The 19,077-nt window shown below is 38.1% G+C and overlaps 1 pseudogene; it reads left to right on the forward strand.

Annotated features, from left to right (window-relative positions):
- Nucleotides 1-17,067: 17,067 nt before the first annotated feature.
- Nucleotides 17,068-18,261, forward strand: LOC101033121 (snurportin-1 pseudogene; annotated as a pseudogene).
- Nucleotides 18,262-19,077: the final 816 nt, after the last annotated feature.

Here is a 19,077-nt window from a genome sequence, read left to right on the forward strand (position 1 = left end):
TATTAAATCCAAAAAAAAAAAAGTCAGAGAGGAGTCAAAACAGTATCTATTTATGAGATACCAAATTAGAGAACATCAATTGGATCACCCCCAAAGACTAGGCTTTGAATCTGCACATGGGGAGCATTATTTCTGCAGAGCATAATTACCCAAACAGACATATGGAAGACCAAAGTTGGCCTCATGCTGTGTTGACCAGAGCAAAGGAGTCAGACAACTGGCACCCAAGAGGGAGCTGTGCAAGAGTAAAGGATGCAAGAAGCAGCTTGGGCTTATGCCCCCACTTATCAGAGGCAGCATCAGGAATGCACCATCTACAGTGGGAACATCTGAAAGAGCTGGGGAAACACTTTGAGGATAACCTGTACTCAAAGTTCCAAAGAGAGAGAAAAACTGGCTAAAAAGCTCAACGTGAGCAAGCACAAAGTATAGGTGTGGTTCAAGAATTGCTGAGCCAAATACTGTCAACAGCAGCCGTGGCAGCAGCAATAGCAACCACTGAGGAACCAGAGCAGAGACGTGCACAGCCAGGAGTGAGCCAGGAATATCACTGAGTCTTTGCCAGTCACATCCCGAGGTGGGGCAGGGGTCGGCCTTTGGTTTCTGAGTAGTTTTTCCATCCAACCCTTGGTAAATTTTCACAGCAACAGAACTTACCACCTCCAACAGGGCACAACCTCCATGCCATGAACTTTATGTCAGGGTCTAAAATTTTCCATGGCCCCACTGAGCACCCTTCACACCTAGACCCCTGCAGTGGCTTCTCCATCTACTTACTCATGAGGCTTTCATCCCAAGCTGGTACTGAGTCTATAGAATTAAATAATTATATACTAGGTCCAATTTGAATTTAGAGAACAGTCTGGCCACTAAAATGATCGCTTTGTGGGGGGAATTTTGACAAATCCTATGACAACTATATACGTTTATGAGACTGTATTAGTCAGTTCTCACACTGCTATAAAGATACTACATAAGACTGGGTAATTTATAAACAAAGGAGGTTTCACTGGACTCACAGTTTCACATGGCTGGGGAGGCCTCAAAAAGCTTACAACCATGGCAGAAGGAAAAACAGGCACTGTCTTCATAAGGCAGCAGGAAAGAGACTGAGTCAGAGAGGGAGGGCAGAAGAGCCCATTATAAAACCATCAGCTCTCATGAGAACTCACTCGCTATCACGAGAAAGGCATGGGGAAAACTAGCCCATGATCCAATTACCTCCCACTGGGTCTTTGCCTCAACACCTTGGGATTATAATTCAAGATGAGATTTGGATGGGGACACAAAGCCTAACCATTTCTGTTGGGTATACACCTAGAAGTGCAATTGCTTGTTCATAGGGTCTGCCTATGTTCACCTTTGGAATATATTGCCAAACAGTTCAATAAATTGATTCTCTTATACTGCCACCCAGTAGTATATGAGAGTTCCTGTTGTCCAGCATTTTGGCCAGCATTTAAGATTAAGAGACAATCTTTTAAAATATTTGTTAATCTGATCCCAGCTACTCAGGAGGCTGAGGCAGGAGAATATGTTGAACCCGGGAGGCAGAGGATGCAGTGAGCCCAGATCGCACTACTGCACTTCAGCCTTGGCAATAGGGCCAGACTGTCTCAAAAATAAAATAAATCATATTTGTTAATAGAATATAATAAAATAGAATATTTGTTAATCTAGTAACTATGTGGATGTATTTCTTGGTGGTTTTAATTTGCATTTCCCTCATGACTACTGAGGTTAAGTGCTTATAATCTATTTATTGGCAATTAACATTGGCTAATAAATATGAAGCACCTGTTTAAGTCTTTTGAACATTTTTTTCTAATTAATTTGAACAAGTTCTTTTGGATTTTTTTGTTTTTTGGTTTTTAGACAGGGTCTCAATCTGTCACCTGGGCTGTAGTGCAGTGGCATAATCATGGCCCACTGAAGCCTAAACCTCTTGGGCTCAAATAATCCTCCCACCTCAGTCTCCCAAGTAGCTGAGACTACAGGCATGTGCCACCATACCTGGCTAGCTTTTGCATTTTTTTTGTAGAGATGGGGGTTTACCCATGTTGGCCAGGCTGATTTCAAACTCCTGGGCTCAAGTGATCTGCCTGCCTTAGCCTCCCAAAGTGCTGGGATTACAGGTGTGAGCTCCTGCACCTGGCCTAAACAAGTTCTTTATGTATCCTTGATACTATTCCTTTATCAGAGAGTTGAGTTGTAAATATCTTCTCTTATTCTGTAGCTTGTATTTTCACTCTTTTTTTTTTTTTTTTTTTTGAGACGGAGTTTTGCTCTTGTTACCCAGGCTGGAGTGCAATGGCGCGATCTCGGCTCACCGCAACCTCCGCCTCCTGGGTTCAGGCAATTCTCCTGCCTCAGCCTCCTGAGTAGCTGGGATTACAGGCACACGCCACCACGCCCAGCTAATTTTTAGTATTTTTAGTAGAGACGGGGTTTCACCATGTTGACCAGGATGGTCTCGATCTCTTGACCTCGTGATCCACCCGCCTCGGCCTCCCAAAGTGCTGGGATTACAGGCTTGAGCCACCACGCCTGGCCGTATTTTCACTCTTTATGCTGACTTTAATGAAGACAGATTCTTGATTTAATAGAGTTGTTATTCCTCATCCTTTAGATTAGTGTCTTTTTCCAGCTTATTAAAACAAAACAAAACAAAACAAAAAAACCTTCTCTACACAAGACCATACAATATTGTTTATTATTTTCTTTCTTTCTTTTCCTTCTGTTTTTCTTTTTTTCCTTTTTTGAGACAGCGTCTTGCTCTGTTGCCCAGGCTGGAGTGCAGTGGCATGATGCAGCCTCGACCTTGTAGGCTTAAGTGATCCTCCTACCTCAGTCTCCATAGTAGCTGGGACTACAGCTGTGAGCCACCATGCTCAGCTAATTTCTGTATTTTTTGTAGAGATGGTCTTTAACCATGTTGCCCAAGCTGGTCTTAAAATCTTGGGCTCAAGCAATCTGCCTGACTCAACCTCTCAAAGTGCTGTGGTTACAGGTGTGAGCCAGTGCGCCCAGCCATGCTTATTATTTTCTAAAAGTCTTCTGGTTTAATGTTTGCGTTTAGGTCTTTAATACACTTGGAATTAATTGATGTATATGATGTCCATATTGTGCGGTAGGAATTCAATTTCAGTATTTATCTGGTGGATACTAACTAGTCTGCCACTATTTATTGAAAAGATCTGTTGTTTTCCCACTGATCTGCAACATCATCTCTGTCATACATTATTGGTTTATTAAGACAATAGTCTGCTACTGAGCTGTATATTCTGATGGAGGGGTCTATATGCCTATTTTTGTATCATTACAGTATTGTCATTATTCCTCTAGCTTTATAATGAATCTTGATATCTGTAAAACCAAGTTCTTCTACCTTGCTTTTTCTCAAAAGCATCTTGGATTTATTTGACTCTTTGAATTTTTAAAATTTTAATTTTAACTTTTTGAGATTCAGTTTCGCACTGTCTCCCAGGCTGGAGTGCAGTGGCACAATCTCAGCTCACTGCAGCCTCTGCCTCCCGGGTTCAAATGATTCTCCTGCCTCAGCCTCCTGAGTAGCTGGGGTCACTGGTGCCCACCACCACACTTGGCTAATTTTTGTATTTTTTGTAGAGACAGGATTTCACCATATTGGTCAGGCTGGTCTCCAACTCTTAACCTCAGGTGATCCACCTGCCTCTGCCTCCCAAAGTACTGGGATTACAGGCTTGAGCCACCACACCCAGCTGACTCTTTGAATTTTTATTATTTTAGAATAAAATTACCAAGTTTCATCTAACATCCGGTAGGATTTTAATTTGAATTGTATTGAATCTATAAATATGTTTAGAGAAAATTTTTAACATGATTGAATCTTCCATTTCATGAATATAATTTACTTTTTCATTTTGGTTTTTCATATATCTCCATAGTGACTTCAACGTCTTTATTTAGATTTATTCCTAGAAACATTATATTGAATGTCATTTTAAGAGGCATGTTTCTTAACGTTTGTCCTCCATCTAGAAATTGATCAATATTTTGTGTTAGTTTTGGAACTAGAGATATTTTCCAATTCTTGTTAATTCAGTAGATTCTTTTGGACTTTGAACTTGAAAATTGATAAACATCAGTATGACTATGTTTTTTTTTAAGTGGTCACAGAGAAAGGATAATAGATCTAGTCATCTTGAATATTATAACATGTTAAATTCTAACATGTTACATCACCCAATAGGGATGCAACCAATGAAAGTCATGCTCTCATAATTTCTCCAATCAATTAAGTCCCTCATTCTCCTGGGAGGGGAAGAAAGGTAGAGAGCTGGTGAAGCTTCTATGTTATGAGTTGAGGTAGATGACTGGGAGAAGAGAAAAAGTCTCCCACACAATTATGAGACTGTAATATAATATAATATTAAAAGTACCATTTTGTTATTTATTTGGGTATCAGTTTTCTATTTTGTTACATAGAAATAACAATACTTGTATAATCACAGAAGAATGCTGGGAGAGTCAAATGAAGATAAAGTATGATTAAGGTGATATTATAATTACTAATTTATATGAATTTTTTTTTCCATTCATCCGTTTTTCTTTTTTTTTTTTTTTTTTTTTTTATGACATAGTGGGGAAGAAGAGGGATGAATATGTCTGCCCTTATGGAAATTCCAAACTATTTTGGGAGTGTTTACAACTTGTTATCTATTATTTGGTGTAGTTATAATTAAGCATTATACAATAATGACCTGAAAAAAGTAAGGATTCTTTTTTTTTTTTTTTTTTTTTAGAATAAAGAAGAGGAAGAAAGAGAAAGAGGAAGAGGGAGAGAGGATGGGGGTATTGCTTTATTGCCCAGGCTAGAATGCAGTCTAGATATGGGTATGCCTATAATTGTCCTTAATAATGGAGACATGAAAGAAAATGAAGGAAGAGAATAACAAACAAGGAGCCAACCAAGATTTCATTTAAACTTCTAAATTGATATGATGTGGTACTGATAAGAGTGTATATTTTGTATATTTAAAGTGGAGAGTTCTATAGATGTTAATTACATTTACTTGTTCCAGATCTGAGTTCAAGACCTGAATATCGTTGTTAATTTTCTGTCTCATTGATCTATCTAATATTAATGTTGAAGTCTCCCACTATTATTATGTGGGAGTCTAAGTCTCTTTATAAGTCCTGTATGTCTAGGTATTCCTGTATTGGGTGCGTATATATTTAGGATCTTTAGCTCTTCTTGTTGTTGCATTGATCCTTTTATCATTATATAATGTCCTTCTTTGCTTCTTTTGATCTTTGTTGCTTAATTGTAACTTCTGCTTTTTATTTATTTATTTTAGCTCTCTGTTTGGTTGGTAAATCTTTCTCCATCCCTTGTTTAGAGTCTTTGTGTATCCTTGAATGTGAGATGGATCTGGATGCAGCATACTGATGGGTTTTAGTTTTTTATTCAAATTGCCTGTCTTTGGATTGGGGGATTTAGTCAATTTAAATTTAGAATTAATAATAATATATGTGAGTTTAATACTGTCATTAGCTGGCTATTTTGTCCATTAGTTGATGTAAATTCTTCATTATATTGATGCTCTTTTTGATAATTTTTTTAGAAAGGCTGATACTGTTTGTTCCTTTCATATGTGTAGTGGTTCTTTCAGAAGCTCTTGCAAAGCAGGCCTGGTGGTGATGAAATCTCTGAGTGCTTGCTTATTCACAAAGAACTTTATTTTTCCTTCACATGTGAAGCTTAGCTTGGCTGGATGTGAAATTCTGGGTTGAAAGTTCTTTTCTTTAAGGATGTTGAATATTGGCCCCCACTCTCTTCTGGCTTGTAGGGTTTCTGCTGAGAGATCTGCTGTGAGTCTGATAGGCTTCCCTTTGTGGGTAACCTGACCTTTCTCTCTGGCTGCCCTTAGTATTTTCTCCTTCATTTCAACCCTGGTGAATCTGATGATTATGTGCCTTGGAGTTGCTCTTCTTGAGGAATATCTCTGTGGTGTTCTCTGTATTACCTGGAGTTGAATATTATCCTGCCTTACTAGGCTGGGAAAATTTTCCTGAATAATGTCCTGAAGCGTATTTTCCAGCTTGGATTCATTCTCTTCGTCACATTCAGGTACACCTATCAAGCGTAGATTAGGTCTTTTCACATAGTCCCATATTTCTTGGAGACTTTGCTCGTTCCTTTTTATCCTTTTTTCTCTCGTCTTGTCTTCTTGTTTTATTTCATTGAGTTGATCTTCGACCTCTGATATCCTTTCTTCTGCTTGATCAATTCGGCTGTTAAAACTTGTGCATACTTCACGTAGTTCTCGTATTGTGTTTTTCAGCTCCATCAATTCACTTATTTTCCTCTCTAAATTTTGTATTCTTGTTGACATTTCGTCAAACCTTTTTTCAAAGTTCTTAGTTTCTTTAGATTGTGTTAGAACAAGTTCTTTTAATTCACAGAAGTTTCTTATTATCCACGTTTTGAAGCCTGCTTCTGTAATTGGAACACACTCGTTCTCCATCAAGCCTTGTTTCGTTGCTGATGAGGAACTGGGATCCCCTGCTGAGGAAGAGGCGTTCTGATCTTGGGTATTCTCAGCCTTTTTTGACCGTTTTCTTCCCTTCGATATAGATTTATCCATCTGTGGTCTTTATAATTACCGTCTTTGTAATTGGGTTTCTGAGTGGACGTCCAACTTACTGATTCTCAGCGCAGAAATCTGAGCAACCCACTGCACCGACTAAATCAGCGGTGTTAAGATTGAGGGTGCTTTTCCGACTCTGCACCGAGAACCGACGCTCCGAGGCGCCGGCAAAACCGCCTCGCGGGTCACAAGAGTCGCGCTGGCGACCCGTGGGGCTCCTCCGCTGGGAATCTCCTGGTGCGTGAGCAACAAGAATTCATGTGAAGGTGTGGCGTCCTCTCCTTCTTTGCGCTTTCAGTGGGAGCTACAATCCCGAGCTGCTAGTGATCAGCCATCTTGGATCTCTCTCTCCCCTATATGAATTATTTTGTGAGAATCCCTTTATAAAACATATTCACATACATGTACACTGTATCAATTATCTTTGTAGATAACTTTAATATAAAAGATTGCTTAAAGAGAGGACTTTCTATTTAAAATTATACTGTAGGCCTTAGCCAATATAATAAGGTAAAAAAAAAAATTTAAGGAATTGAAAAGACACAAAACATGTTGTTTCCAGATAGTATAATATTTCATATAGAAAATCCAACAGACTCTGTGGATAACCTATCACAGACAATAGGAGAGTTTAGCATGGTTGCTGAATACAAGAGCAATATACAAAAATCAATAGCTCTCCTATGTACAGAAAACAACCACTTAAAAAATATAATTTTTAGAGAGACTTCGCCCACAAGATCACAAATTGATTTACATATTGACCATTTACTGAATGATCAAATTGTACAATTGGCTAAATTTAACAAAATTTTGTTTAACTACTTATAAAGTTTAAGGCAATTCATATTAGATACCATGTCAGAGACTATTAGTCTCCCATTATCTGCTTTCTTCTTAAGTATTCTATGGAAGAGACTGATATGACTCATGGGCCAATTCAGGTCTGCCATCTGTTTTTGTAAATAAAGTTTTATTGGAACACAGCAAACCCCATTGATTTACATATTTTCATTGGCTAGAATGAGATTATAAGTCTTCCCTAGCAGAAAAAAAAGAGTGGATAAGAAAGAAACAGATTTCATGATTGACTTAAACAATCATTATCCAGACAGGAACTACCACCCAGATCACAGAGTCCTGTTAGAAGGAATCAGTATTATGTAGCAACTAACACTACCTGCTGGTTGGCTTCTTTGGCTATCAATCATCCAAACACATTCTTCTTTTCCTTTGTACACTTCACAAAAAAATAAACCAGCCTGAAGTGAAAGATCTCTGCGTGATGTGCCATCCTCTTTACTAGGTCTGAATATGGGTCCTGTGGTCCAGGAACCTAAGGCTAACAACAATTATCTGCTCTCAACAGACCCAGTGTACTCTGGTAGAGAAGGAACAGGATAATCGCAGTAAAAGTTCCCATTTGAGAAAGGGAAGAATGGAAAATATGTAGCAGTCATTGGTTCAAAGAAGATATTAAATCCTGCTGGGCTAAATTCTCTGGTTAGCCAATCTGGCAGCCCTTGAATGTGTCCTCTGGAAGAATCTTCTATGTTCACTGTCATCTAACTGCATATAAGGCTGGCATAGACCAGGGACTGGCAAATTTTTTCCGTAAAGAGCCAGATAGTAAATATTTTAGGCTTTGAGAGTCATACAGTCTCTATCACAACTACTCAATTCTCATTTTAGTATGAAAACAGCTATAGACAATATGTAAACAAATGAATGTAGCTATGTTACAATAAAACTTTATGATGGATACTAAAATATTAATTTCACATAATTTTCACATCATATTTTTCCCTTTTTGTAAACATCTAAAAATGTAGAAACAATTCTTAGCTCATGGGTTGCACAAAATGAGTTTGGCCAACAGACCATAGTTTGCTAAACCCTGGGTTAGTCCAATCATGATCCATTGCCTGGAGCTGAAGACACTGCTACACCAAACAAAATTGATATTCCATTAATCAAGAAGGGAGAAAAGAAGACATATTGGATAGGCATATTGGTAAGTTTCCTATTCGATATCAAAATTGTTTAAAGCCATACTCTGTGAAGCAATGCGGTACTGGTGCAGAGATAGCTATATAGATTAAATAAAGAACCTGGAAAGACACCAACAGGTGTTGGAACTAGCTGAATAATAAAGGTAGTATTTCAGGCCAGGAGCAGTGGCTCACACCTGTAATCCCAACATTTTGGGAGGCCGAGGCAAGCGTATCACTTGAGGTCGGGAATTCAAGATGAGCCTGGCCAACATGGTGAAACTCCATCTCTGCTAAAACAAGCAAAAAAATTAGTAAGATGTGGTGGCGTACAACTGCAATCTCAGCAACACAGGAGGCTGAGGCAGGAAAATCGCTTGCAGAGGTTGCAGTGAGCCAAGATTGTGCCACTGTACTCCAGCCTGGGTGACAGAGTAAGACTCTGTCTCAAAAAAAAAAAAAAAAAAAAAGGTAGCATTTCAAATTTAAAGGTTATTCAATAAATGGTACTAGAAAAATTGGCTAATCTTATGAAATATATATATAATAAGACTCCTATGTCTTACTATACTCAAAAAAATTGCAGATGAATTATCAATCCAAATCTGAGCAGCAAAACTTTAGAAGGGTTTTTTTTTTTAAAAAAAAAAAAAAAAGAAAGAAAGAAAGAAAGAAAATTTTATTATTTAACTATTGGTCTGTAACAACCCCAAAACTTAGTGGCTAAAACAACCATTTTATTTGCTCTCAATTCTGTAGTCAGAAATTTGAGCTGGGTGCTGCTTATAGTATTTTCACCATGCTGGGAGGATCACCTTGACCAGGGAGGTCTATGATAGCCTCACTCACATGTCTAGCAGCTGGTACTGGCCATTCACTAGGCCGCCATCTGCAGCAGGCAAGCCTGAAGGTGGCTGTGATGCAAGATGCAAGTTTCAGTGCACAAGTATATTTCAAATCTCTGCTTCCATCAATTTACATCAATGTTGGTTTGGCCAGAGCAGGTCACAGAGTTTATTCAGCCAAATCCAGAGTCCATGTGGTAGGGAACTATATAAAAACGTGCATATAGGATGTTGTGATTCATTGAAGTCATTATTATACCATTCTATCACAAAAATATTAAAAACGTCTTTATGACATTAGGAGTATTAAAAAACAAAACAAAACAAAAACATAGGGCACAAACCAAAAGGAAAAGATTGGTAAATCTGATTATATTAAACTGAAATATTCTGTATGATACAAGCACCAAGCGAAAAGACAAGTCATAAATTGGGAAAAAATGCACATGTATTAAAATGCACAAGTATTAAAAAACAAACAAACAAACAAACAAACAAAAAAACAGGCCAAGCGCAGTGGGTTGCTCCCGGAATCCCAGCACTTAGGGAGGCTGAGGTGGGTGGATCATGAGGTAAGGAGTTTGAAACCAGCCTGACCAACATGGTGAAATCCCCATCTCTACTTAAAAATACAAAAATTGCCAGGCGCGGTGGCTCAAGCCTGTAATCCCAGCACTTTGGGAGGCTGAGGCAGGTGGATCACGAGGTCGAGAGATCGAGACCATCCTGGTCAACATGGTGAAACCCTGTCTCTACTAAAAATACAAAAAAAAAAAAAAAAAAAAAAAAACTAGCTGGGTGTGGTGGCGCGTGCCTATAATCCCAGCTACTTAGGAGGCTGAGACAGGAGAATTGCCTGAGCCCAGGAGGCGGAGGTTGCGGTGAGCCGAGATCGCGCCATTGCACTCCAGCCTGGGTAACAAGAGCGAAACTCCGTCTCAAAAAAACAAACAAACAAACAAACAAAATACAAAAATTAGCTGGGCATGGTGGTGCGTGCCTGTAATCCCAGCTACTCAGGTGGCTGAGGCAGGAGAATCGCTTGAACCCAGGAGGCAGAGGTTGCAGTGAGCCGAGATCCCACCACTGCACTCCAGCCTGGGCAACAGAGCAAGACTTGTCTAATAAATAAAACAAAAATAATAAAATAAATTGGGAAAAGATATTTGTCACCAACAAAGCAATAAAGATTATATCCAGAATATATAAAGAATTCCTTCAAATCAATAAGAAAAAGATAAATGACAATTGTGAGATAGACAAGAGATTTTTTTTAAAGGCAATTCACAGAAGAGGGAACCCCAAAGACCAATAAATACATGAAAAAAATGTTCAACATAATTAAAAATCAGGAAAATACAATTTAAAACAAAGTGACATACAAGTCTGCACCCATCCAAATTAGCAAATAATAAAAACACAAAGTGTTGGTGAGAATGTGGGGAAATGGGAACTCTGATTTGTCATTGGGAGTGTATATTGATACAACTATTTAGAAAGGCAATTTATCAATATTAGCAAAGTGAAGATATGCCTATCCTGTGACCTGATCGTCCCACATGCACATATTTACCCAACTGAGTGGTTCTCAGTTGCCTGAAATAAATTTTTTAAAAACATGCTGATAGCCAGGTGCAGTGACTCTTTCGTGTAATCTCAGCTACTTGGGAGACTGAGGCAAGAGGATTTTGTTTGAACTTAGGAGTTAGAGGATACAGTGAGCTATGATCCCACCACTCCACCCTAGTCTGGGCTACAGAGCAAGATCCTGTCTCAAAAAAAAAAAAAAAAAAAAAAAAAATTCTGGATTCTACTTCAGACCAATTAAACCAGAATCTCTTGGGAGTGTGAATCCGGTGTTTAAATTTTAATCTCTAATATGCTGCCAAGGTTAAGAACCATTATCCTAAGGCAATTCTTGCATATATGCCCAAGGTGCACAAGGAAGTTCAATGTAACATAGTTTATTATTAGGGAAAAGCTGGAAATAATGTAAGTGTCTATCGATAAAGGACTGGATAAATTGAGGTTCATTTTTTCTGCTACTCATATAGGATAATTGTCCTCTTAAATTCACTGATTCTTCTACCTGCTCAAATCTGCTGTTGAGAGATCCAAGATGGTTGATCACTAGCAGCTCGGGATTGCAGCTCCCAGTGAAAGCGCAAAGAACGAGAGGATGCCACACTTCCACATGAATTCTTGTTGCTCACGCACCAGGAGATCCCAGCGGAGGAGCCCCAGAGGTCGCCAGCGCGACTATTCTGACCAGTGAGGCAGTTTTGCCAGCACCTGGGAGCGTCGGTTCTTGGTCAGAAAAGCACCATCAATCTTAACGCCGCTGATTTAGTCGGCGCAGTGGGTTGCTCAGATTTCGGCCCTGAGAATCAATAAGTTTGATGTCCACTCAGAAACCCAATTACAAAGACGGTAATTATAAAGACCACAGATGGATAAATCTATATCGAAGGGAAGAAAACAGCCAAAAAAGGCTGGGAATACCCAAGATCAGAATGCTTCTCCCTCAGCAGGGGATCACAGTTCCTCATCAGCAACGAAACAAGGTTTGATGGAGAATGAGTGTGTTCCAATTACAGAAGCAGGCTTCAAAATGTGGATAATAAGAAACTTCTGTGAATTAAAAGAACTTGTTCTAACCCAATCCAAAGAAACTAAGAACTTTGAAAAAAGGTTTGACGAAATGTTAACAAGAATACACAATTTAGAGAGGAATATAAGTGAATTGATGGAGCTGAAAAACACAATACGAGAACTACGTGAAGTATGCACAAGTTTTAACAGCCGAATTGATCAAACAGAAGAAAAGATATCAGAGGTCCAAGACCAACTCAATGAAATAAAACAAGAAGACAAGATTAGAGAAAAAAGGATAAAAAGGAATGAGCAAAGTCTCCAAGAAATATGGGACTATGTGAAAACACCTAATCTACACTTGATAGGTGTACCTGAATGTAACGAAGAGAATGAATCCTAACTGGAAAATATGCTTCAGGATATTATTCAGGAAAATTTTCCTAACCTAGTAAGGCAGGATAATATTCAACTCCAGGTAATACAGAGAACACCACAGAGATATTCCTCAAGAAGAGCAACTCCAAGGCACATAATCGTCAGATTCACCAGGGTTGAAATGAAGGAGAAAATACTAAGGGCAGCCAGAGAGAAAGGTCAGGTTACTCACAAAGGGAAGCCTATCAGACTTACAGCAGATCTCTCAGCAGAAACCCTACAAGCCAGAATAGAGTGGGGACCAATATTCAACATCCTTAAAGAAAAGAACTTTCAACCAAGAATTTCACATTCAGCCAAACTAAGCTTCATAAGTGAAGGAAAAATAAAGTTTTTTGTGAACAAGCAAGCACTCAGAGATTTCATCACCACCAGGCTTGCTTTACAAGAGCTTCTGAAAGAACCACTACACATAGAAGGGAACAAACAGTATCAGCCTTTCTAAAAAATATTAAAAAGTAAAGAGCATCAATATAATGAAGAATTTACATCAACTAATGGGCAAAACAGCCAGCTAATATTAAATGGCAGCATTAAACTCATATATATCATTATTAATTCTAAATTTAAATTGACTAAATCCCCCAATCCAAAGACAGACAGGCAATTTGGATAAAAAACTAAAACCCATCAGTATGCTGCATCCAGACCCATCTCACATTCAAGGATACACAAAGACTCAAAACAAGGGATGGAGAAAGATTTACCAACAAAACAGAGGGCAAAAATAAATAAATAAAAAGCAGAAGTTACAATTTTTGCCTCTGATAAAATAGTCGTTAAAGCAACAAAGATCAAAAGAAGCAAAGAAGGACATTATATAATGATAAAAGGATCAATGCAACAACAAGAAGAGCTAAAGATCCTAAATATATATGCACCCAATACAGGAATACCCAGACATACAAGACTAATAAAAAGACTTAGACTCCCACACATTAATAGAGGGATATTTCAACATTAATATTAAACAGATCAATGAGACAGAAAATTAACAACGATATCCAGGACTTGAACTCAGATCTGGAACAAGTAAACTTAATTAACATTTATAGAACTCTCCACTTTAAATACACAAATTATACACTCTTATCAGTACCACATCATATCAACTTAGAAGTTTAAACAAAATGTCGGTTGGCCCCTTGTTTGTTATTCTCTTCCCTCATTTTCTTTCATGTCTCCATTATTAAGGACAATCATAGGCAAAAAAAAAAAAAAAAATCTGCTGTTGAACCCCTCTAATAAGTTTTACCTTCAGTTACTATACTTTTCAGGTCTAAAATTTCCATTTGGTTCCTTTTTACAACTCTTTTCTTTTATTGCTCTTCTTATTTTGTTCATACATTGTTTTCCTGGCTTCCTTTCATTCTTTGTCCACGGAATTAGGATATGGACATCCTTGGAAGGCCATTATTCTACCTGATACATTATAATAAACATGATGTACTTGATATAACAAAAAAACATGAGTTCAAAGGCTTCTTAAAATGACCTGCATAATGTGCTTGGATTTGCCCCAGAGCAAATGATTTCATGAAAATCCTCTCATCACCATCTTCCATCTTTACATTTTATAGGCCCAAAATGAAAAACAAGTAAAAATCAATAATCTACACAAAGATTGTATATTCACCCTGCAGATAAAAGACCCATACACCTGTTTCAACATTGTTCATTTTCCCCACATATAACTTTATATCATAACGGTATAAAAACATTATGTCAAAGGGTTTTTAACATATGAAAAAATTATTCTTCTCCACTGACTATAAAAGAAATGCAAATCGTGATGACCATTTTTTGCAATGTCGGAGAGAATGTAAGGTAAGGCCAGGAGCAGTGGCAATCCCACCACGTTGGGAGGCTGAGGCAGGCAGATCACAAGTTCAAGAGATCAAGATCATCCTGGCCAACATGGTGAAACCTCGTCTTTAATAAAAATACAAAAATTAGCTGGGCATGGTGGTGCACACCTGTAGTCCCAGCTACTAGGGAAAGCTGAGGCAGGAGAATCACTTGAACCCGGGAGGTGGAGGTTGCAGTGAGCTGAGACTGCACCACTGCACTTCAGCAGTGAGAGTAAGACTCGTCTCAAAAAAAAAAAGAAAAGAAAAGAATATAGGGTAAGAGGCACTCTCATAGTTGGTAGTAAATATAAGTACAGCTTTCAGGGAGAGCAGTTTGACAGTATCTGTCAAAACTTAAAATGCACATACCCCGTGTCAGCATTAACTCTATTTCTAGGGATTTTTCCTGTAGATACTCTCAGATGTTCTGAAAAATATAGATACAAGAATATCCAAGGTACCATTATTATAATGGTAAAATATTGGAAACAGTAAAAATGTCCATCTCTAGGGAAGTGGTTAAACAAATCGTGTATGTTCTGAGGTTAAGAACCAAGGTTGCACCTTAGAGAAAGTGAAAAGACAAGCAACAAACTGAAAGATCCCACAAATATCGAGGATGTATAAATAACTCCTACCAATTAATAGAGAAATAGTACAATAGTGGAAGGTACAATAGATATAATCAAACATTTTACAGAAGAAACACATAAAGCTCACAAACATATGAAAATACAAGAAACCTCACTGAAAATTAAAAAAATACAAAATGAAATCGCAGTGATATGCTATTTTTTTACCTTTTCAATTGGCAAAAAGTAAGATGTCTGATGAAACCAAGCATTAAAGAGAATATGGATCAAAGGATGCTCTTACACCTTGCTGAGGCAGTATAAATTGGAACAATTTAAACTTTGTTAAATTGTATGGGTATTGTTTCATGAAATTGAATATTTGCATCCTCTCTGATCTAGCAATTCCACTCCTAGACACACCCAAATAAAGCTTAGCATACGTGTACCTGGAAACACTAAAAGAATGTTCAAGATCTGATGGTTTTAAAAACAGGAGTTTCTCTGCACAAGTCCTCTCTTTGCCTGCTGCCATCCATGTAAGACATGAATTGCTCCTCCTTGCCTTCCTCCATGATTGTAAGGCCTCCCCAGGGATGTGGAACTGTAAGTTTAATAAACCTCTTTCTTTTGTAAATTGCCCAGTCTCGGGTATGTCTTTATAAAAAAAAAAAAAAAGAATGTTCAGAACAGCACTAATCATATTGCAAAAACTAAAAACAACCTAAATTTTCTTACTATGTTCACATAGTGGAATATTATACAGGAAGAAAATTAAGTCACAAGCAACAAAACTTTAGTAGCAAAGCAAACCCCAGAAGGGAATACAGATTATTAAAATCTTTTTGTAAAGCTAACAATGAACGTGATTTAAAAAACACCCCATCCCCAAAAGGAATGATAAAAACACAATTCAAGAGGGTAGGTGTCCTTGAAGGAAAGGCAAAGTGATGGAATAGGGATGGAGAACAAACAAAAAAGTTGTGTTGTTTGTTCTTGGCTTAGGTGGTGGGTTCATTTATTAGTATAGATAAATGAAAATAAATGAGTAAGATGGGTGTGCGATGGCCCAATGATGAAACTGTATCATAAACAAAGGATTATATTTAATCCAATACTTCGTACTTAGAGAAAACAACATTCCTCAAGGAATGCTTGTAGAAGCTTTGTTTGTAATAGCAAAAACCTGAAAATAACCCAAATGTCCTTCAGGTGGTGAATGGATAAATTTCAGCATATTCATTCTGTGAACTACTACTCAGAAATAAAAAGGAAAAAAATTTGTGATACACACAACAGCCTAGATGGACATCAAGGGCATTATGCTTATTGAAGAAAGTCAATTGCAAAAGACTATTCATTGTATGGCTCCATTTAATAACATCCTCAAAGTGACAAAACTATAGCTATGGAGAATGAATTAGTAGTTGTCAGGAACATGACAGGGTGAAGGTGTGCCTACAGAGGGGCAGCACCAAGAATTTCCTCTGTGGTGAGAAAATAGTTCTGTATCTTGATCGTGATGGTGATTACACAAATTATACATGAGATTAAATTGTATAGAACTATATATAAATCACCCCACAAAAACAGTATATAATAAAGCTATAGTATTCTAAGTACGTTGTTTCAGATACATGAATAGAAAAGAAAGACCAGTTATGGATCCAAAATTGAGTATCTGATAAAATGACATTTTAAATTAGTGGCCAAAGATGGATCATTTAATAAATATTCTCTGTCAAATAGATCTAAGATATATATAAGTAAAAAAGCAAACTAATTAAAGCTAGGAGACAGCATGGGAAATGTTTTCTTAAATAATCAAGGAGAAATTCAAAAAACAAAATATTTATATAGATGACTTCATAAAAATTAAAAATAACACACAGTAAATAATACAATAAATAAAGTCAAAATATAAATAACAAGCTGGAAATAATGTTTGTTATACATCAGACAAAAGTTGATTTTGTTAACATGTAAAGAGGACTTACAAATCAATGAGACAAATTACCAATTTAAAAATGGGAAAAGACATGAACAGAAAGTTAATAACAATAAAAAACTAAAAGCATGGCTGCAAAATATATAATGTGCAGTGTCACCTACAGTTTTAAAAATATGAATTAGGTCGGCCCCGGTGACGGCGGGGGCGCGCGCGACGGTCCCCTCGGTCTGGCAAGCGGCTAGATTACGTGAACCATGCCAGAAGACTGGCTGAAGATGACTGGACAGGGATGGAGAGTGAGGAGGAAGATAAGAAAGATGACGAAGAAATGGACATTGACACTCAAGAAGTTACCAAAACGCTATGCTAATCAATTGATGCTTTCTGAGTGGTTAATTGATGTGCCTTCAGATTTGGGGCAGTAATGGATTGTGGTCGTGTGCCCTGTTGGAAAAAGATCCCTTATCGTAGCCTCCAGGGGTTCTACCAGTGCCTACACCAAGAGTGGCTACTGTGTCAACAGGTTTCCCTCCCTTCTGCCAGGAGGCAACAGGCGAAACTCAACAGCAAAAGACTACACCATTCTAGATTGCATTTACAGTGAGGTAAACCAAACCTACTACATACTGGATGTGATGTGCTGGCGGGGACACCCATTTTATGATTGCCAGACTGATTTCCGATTCTACTGGATACATTCAAAGTTACCAGAAGAAGAAGGACTGAGAGAGAAAACCAAGCTCAATCCTTTTAAATTTGTGGGGCTAAAGAATTTCCCTTGTACTCCTGAAAGCCTGTGTGATGTGCTATCTATGGATTTCCCTTTTGAGGTAGATGGACTTCTCTTCTACCACAAGCAGACCCACTACAGCCCCGGATGTACTCCCTTGGTGGGCTGGCTACGCCCCTACATGGTGTCAGATGTCCTCGGTGTAGCTGTACCAGCTGGCCCGCTGACCACCAAGCCAGAATATGCTGGACACCAGCTCCAGCAGATTATGGAGCACAAGAAGAGCCAGAAGGAGAAACTTACACACAAGGCCTCCGAGAGTGGGCACTATGAGTTGGAGCACCTGTTTACCCCCAAATTGAAGAGTTCTCCCCACAGCCCAGACCAACCTGGAAACCTCATGGAGAATTAAAGTGGGAAGCCTCCTTAAGAAGCTACAGGATGGTACCTGGCCCCAAAGGGAGTACTGGGGAGGAGGACAGTAATAACAGGTGACTTCATTCTTTAGAGCGAACCTGGCCAGAAAGAGTTTATCTATAATTTGAAATGCTGGCTCAAACAGTTGTGTGGAGGCTCCCAGACTGGGTAGCATTCAGGCTGATTTGAGCAGCTCCCACTGTGATAAGTGTATACTAGATCCGCAATGTAAATGTATGTGATTCGTAAGAAAAAAAAATATGAATTAAAATTTAAAAAATTAAAAAATTTATAGTAAATTGTATTGGCCAAGGCTTGAGGGGAAATAATTAGCTAATTGACATTTCAGAAGGCTGGAGACCTCAAATCTTACAGGTAATTATCGTTTCATTCACATGTTTATTAATTCAACAACTCAAAATACTTAAGCATCAACCATGTGCCAGGCATTATTGGTGCTGAGTGTGCAGCAGTGAATAACATAAAGACCTCTACCCTTATGAAACTTATATTCATTCAGTAGGGAATAAGGAGATGTGGTAGGAATAAGCTTTGAATGAAGAGAGGATAAGATGGGAGAAACAAGGATGAACTTTACCTATATCACATCTCCATATACAGAATCTCCTCCCTCTCAATTTTTTGGCAATATCTTGCCCAACTACTTCAAGATTCATCTCAAATGAATCCTACCTCCTCTCTGACTACTTCCCACCTACCCCACATTGTTAAAAAAAAAAATTCTTTAAGGCTGGGCACAGTGGCTCATGCCTGTAATTCCAGCACTTTGGAGGCTAAAGTGGGAGGATCACTTGAGCTGAGGAGTCTAAGGCTGCAGTGAGCTAGGATAGCACCATTGCACTCCAGCTGGGCAACAGAGCAAGACCCTATCTATTAAAAAAAAATTTTAATGATAAAACATTATATCATGTAGTGTTATTTTTTATATTTCTTTCAATATATTCAATTGTGCCTTGGACATATCAGATGCTTGGGAAGCAAATGAATGAATTTCTGTCAAAGACTGCATGTGGCATAAGCAAGCAGTACAAATGTTAT

This window comes from Saimiri boliviensis, chromosome 6 (assembly GCF_048565385.1).
Source record: "Saimiri boliviensis isolate mSaiBol1 chromosome 6, mSaiBol1.pri, whole genome shotgun sequence".
Classification (NCBI taxonomy): domain Eukaryota; kingdom Metazoa; phylum Chordata; class Mammalia; order Primates; family Cebidae; genus Saimiri; species Saimiri boliviensis.